The 4,973-nt window shown below is 38.4% G+C and overlaps 1 long non-coding RNA gene across 1 annotated transcript; it reads right to left on the bottom strand.

Annotated features, from left to right (window-relative positions):
* Positions 1 to 3,788: 3,788 nt before the first annotated feature.
* LOC134203828 (uncharacterized) lies at positions 3,789 to 4,409 on the bottom strand. Its single transcript, XR_009977717.1, has 3 exons — positions 4,338 to 4,409; positions 4,117 to 4,254; positions 3,789 to 4,059 (listed from the first exon to the last, which is right to left on the bottom strand). It is a non-coding gene; the product is annotated as an uncharacterized LOC134203828 (long non-coding RNA).
* Positions 4,410 to 4,973: the final 564 nt, after the last annotated feature.

Genomic DNA, 4,973 nt, shown 5'->3' with positions numbered 1-4,973 from the left:
AAATTATCAACCATAAACCTTCGGCTTCCAAGAAGTATAAATCCTTAGTTTTCTGTGCAGTGAGCCGGGAATCGGGTCCATAGACCCAAGTAGTGATTTACCCTATGCGTATATCGGTTTTGCTAGAACATTTCCACCTAACGTTGCAGAGGATTTTAGGAGACAACTCATTTTCTTGATCATTGATTGAGTATGGGATTCTGAGTAAAGGTAAATTGAAGACTTAGTATATCATATGATTTTGAATACAACCGTCACCGTCTTTGACCAGAGGTCTTACAGACTGAACACTTAACATCTAGCAAGACACAATGGACAGAACACATAACACCTAGTGGACCAGTGGAGAATTTTTCGGGGGTGGGAATCAAACCCACACTCCATAGCACATGTGTCTAGACGATTGACGTCACTAACAGGAGAAATGACTGCAGATTTTTCTCATTGTTGCAAATTTGGTCTACATACAATTATAACGAAGAATGACGCGTAAAATTCATGGGTTTGTTTAGAAAAGAAACTCATATTGTTCACCTTCTGGGAGAAGAATCTCCCGAAAAATTCGTCTAGGAATTATTCCGAAAGTTTTTCTAGTAGATTCTCAAAATATATGTACTTTATATAAAATTCAAATTTTTATATAAAATTCATTTTCCATGAGTTCCTTCATAAATACTTCCGAACGGTCCTTCAGGAATAACTCCAGATGATCCCTTTTAGAATTGATTTGAGATTTTCACTAGATATTCTTCATCAAACGCTTCCGGGAGTGCTTCCAGTACTTTTTTTTTAATTCCTCAGCGAGTTCCTTCAGTAGATATTTATGGAAGAAAACTTACTTAAAGCAAATCTATCAGGCGAATTTTACAAAAGAATTACGCGAAATGTGTAGTTGTGTCAGCATACGTGTAAATTTCTAGATATTCGTACGCTTTTGTTTTTTATTTGTACAAATCTTCCAACTAACCTGGGCAAACAGTAGTATTATCAACCCCAACCCAATGCACTATTCAACTAAGCGTTCGTACATATGTGCTTAGCTCATTAAATTGTTGTTAACTTGAACTTTAGGGGAAGGGTTGCTGTAGAAGGCTCAATTACCAACCAGAAACATCGAATGACGCACATGACGTCGAAAAAAGAAATATTCCCCAACAAAAGCAACGAGGTAATTTGCATGATTGAACACAAGCCATGATTACACCGGACAAAACATTCTACTGTCAGGAGCTGTCCAGCTCATTTGATTGACATTACGCATTGATTATGCATGATTTGATAAATGAGTCCTAATGGTAGCGCAAAAGTCAGCCATAAAAAAAGGTAGCGGCCAGCAACAGTGGAACTACCAGTAGTGGCATACTAGCTTGACATTTCAGTGTCACACATATCCGACTAATCAGAGCAGTTCAAGTTCGGCATTTCCACACGATCATATGCAAAGCGCACGAGATTCTACCGTGCTGATCGTTTGAAACAAATCATCTAAATGGGGAACCAGTTTCTACGAACGTCTCTGTCTCTCTCTACTTAAGCCTTAATCCAACAAATTAACCTCTCATAAGTCATCAATCGCGGGACGTCGTCGTCGTGGCTATGGATGGATTGTAGGTCGATGTTTTCGTTGCCGCCTGTCGTCAGGCCTGTTTTTGGAGAAACGACAAACTGGCACATTGTTCGGCCTTATGGGAAGGAAACAAAACGACTGTCGCCTGGAATGAGTATAAACAGGTAAACAGGTGTTGTGTGAGTCTACTGGTTTTTTTTCGTGACATAAATCAAAAATTGATGGATGTAGAACTAGGAATGAAAACCCAGATTAATCCACCTAGCGGTGATGGTGCCTTTCTCGTTGGTTCAAAAGGTTTGAAAATTTCAAATAACACCAATATGTGGATTGGTCTTATTTTCATATTTGTTTATATGCATAAAAATTCTCGCCAAACGCAATTTGTTGCAAACAAATCGGATGAGCATAAGAGCAAAAAATGGCATTTTATTTTGTAGTTTTAAAATTAGTATTTTCGCCATAACTTTTGACCCAATTGTACGATCCGGCTAAGTTTCTATAGGAAACAATGGGACAAGATTCTGCGTTGAATGCGACTTGTTGTGAGCAAATCGATTAAGGATAAGTGCCCGAAAAATGAGTGACATTTTTTACGTGATTTTTTCGTACGAATTTGTATTTTGGCCATAACTTTCGATACCATAACCCGATTTGGCCAATTTCGAATAAGAAACAATGGGACAGGATTCTGCGTCGAATGCAACTTGTTGCGAGCAAATCGGTTGAGGATAAGTGTCCGAAAAATGAGTGACATTTTCTACGCGATTTTTTTGTATGAATTTGTATTTTGGCCATAACCATCGGTCCCATAGTCCGATCTGGCCAATTTCAAATGGGAAACAATGGAACAGGATTCTGCGTCGAATGCAACTTGTTGCGAGCAAATCGGTTGAGAATAAGTGCCCGAAAAATGAGTGACATTTTTTACGCGATTTTTTCGTATGATTTTGTATTTTGGCCATAACTGTTGATCACATAGTTCGATCTGGCCAACTTTCAATATGAAACAATGGGACAAGATCCTCCGTCGAATGCAACTTGTTGCGAGCAAATCGGTTGAGGATAAGTGCCCGAAAATGAGTGACATTTTTACGCGATTTTTCGTATGATTTTGTATTTTGGCCATAACTTTCGATCCCATAGTCCGATCTGGCCAATTTCAAATAGGAAACAATGAGACAGGATTCTGCGTTGAATGCAACTTGTTGCGGTTCACAATAAGTGCCCGAAAAAATGAGTGATATTTTTAAGTAGTTTTGCGCACACACACACACACACACACACACACACACACACACACACACACACACACACAGACATCACCTCGATTCGTCGAACTGAGTCGATTGGTATATAACACTATGGGTCTCCGGGCCTTCTATAAAAAGTTTGTTTTTGGAGCGATCATATAGCCTTTACCGTATACTTAGTATACGAGAAAGGCAAAAAATACTGATCCATGTGGATAAATTAGTTAGCATCACTGTGGTAATTTGTGTTCTAATATTATTAGTGACCCTTAGAAGATCAAGTAAGAACATAAATTGGGCATTTTTCCTCCCCATTATGCTACACTTTTTCTATGGACCTCTAAAAATTTTGTTTAAATTGTCACATTTTACTCAGCACCATTTTTTTGCTAAACGTTACGTAATTTGTGGGCGTTCTCTCACAATTAGGGAAGTATTTTGAGCGGATTGCTGCACAGCTGTTCATAAAACCTTCTCCTTCTTCTTCAATAGATCTACATTCTAACTGGAACTTGGCCTGCTTTTGCCCAGGGTGTCGATAAAGTTTTCAATTCGAAAACATCCTAGACGAACTCGCCATCTTCGGATTGGCAATCCTACGCTGTGTACCGATGTGGAGTTCTTGGAGGCGACGTAATCACTTGGTCGTACACAGGAAATAATTTTGAAAATTCAATGACGTGTAAAATTGTAACTTATCCCATCAAACGAATTAACATTCGTTATTCAAGTAAATTTGATTGAATTTTACAAGCAAGCACAGTTTAAATTTATTTCGAATTAAAATAATAGTGAGATCGATTGAATGTTACGTTTATTTGCATGCTCCAAATATGTGCATGAAAATGCATTTAAAATCACAACATATTTTTATCTGTGTAGCCCGTTTTCGTTCGTTAGCTGTGGGCTAGTAGCCAATTTAAACTCCTTCTCCTGGCCGACCTGAGCCAATTTCCCGAAATGTGGGATATAAACTTTGATCATACAACAGTTGAAGAACCGACCTTTGAATCTCATCCTGCCATTCTCATTGATCGGCCACCAGCTGATCACGTGCTTTTGCATATCACTATGAAAGCTGCTGCCAGCTCTTCTGTGTTACTCCATCTCTGGTAGATGTGATTAATTCTTATTGTTTGCGCCATTGAACCTTACAAAATCCGCGGTCATTGGTGTGTGTTGACTCCGGACAAGAAAAAGGTTCTGAGGTCTGATAGCAGTTTATTAAACGCTTCAAAACTAGAATAATACAAGGGGTATGAGACAGTATACTTAATTTATATTGGGGGAACTTACATTTCAGTGACCTTTTTAGTTTTATGAGTCCAGAACCAACTGTTACGTATGCCTTGTAGGATACTGTGAATTCAGATGTACTTTGTCTCAACTAACTAGCACTGCGAAAACTATATATACTGCGAGTGGGCTTATTGCCTGGTGGGAGAGTAAACAGTATTATACTATATATAGGATCGTTGATATAAATGCATATTACGCGTTAGATAATAATTCACTACCTTTTAAATTTCACTTTAGGTTGCACAGTAGCAATAACTTTCAAATAATAATATAAAGTCCAACTAATTAGGAAGGCCCCACGTTATTTCATAACATGCCTCGTCACGACGATGACATTCAAGTGTCGCATACGATGTAGACCGGCAGCAATCCATCTGACATTGCATTGTCAAGTTACAGATTGTCCGGGATGCCAGTTGCGTTCTCGCGTTGCAACAGTGTGCTTCCGATAAATTGGAGATAATAACAGTTACACAATCCGATATTCCCCTCACTAGTCCTTTCTCGCTGTTATGGACCCTTCATCTCTAATTTCCGGGAGATCATCGTGTATAGTTTACTTACAAGATAGTTTTGACGCTACACTAAGGGTTATGTAGACCAAAATCCTTCCCAAAATTATTTTTCGGCGTTTTCTGGTAGGTTATGCATCTATGATGCAAAAACATAGTAAAAATCAATTTTAGAGCATTTTTTCCATTGCAAATCCACCTATCAGTGATAAATTACCTTTCCTGATAAGTTAAAAAATTAAACAGCATTATTATAATCTGTTGCAGAAGTGGCAGCTCTATGGCATTTTGTTGGTTAACTCGGTTTCGTTTTTCATTCGCGTGGAAACCGTGAAAACTAAA

This window comes from Armigeres subalbatus, unplaced genomic scaffold, assembly GCF_024139115.2.
Source record: "Armigeres subalbatus isolate Guangzhou_Male unplaced genomic scaffold, GZ_Asu_2 Contig247, whole genome shotgun sequence".
NCBI lineage: Eukaryota > Metazoa > Arthropoda > Insecta > Diptera > Culicidae > Armigeres > Armigeres subalbatus.
Note: the sequence above shows the minus strand (reverse complement) of the source record. Positions and strands in the feature narration are given on the sequence as shown.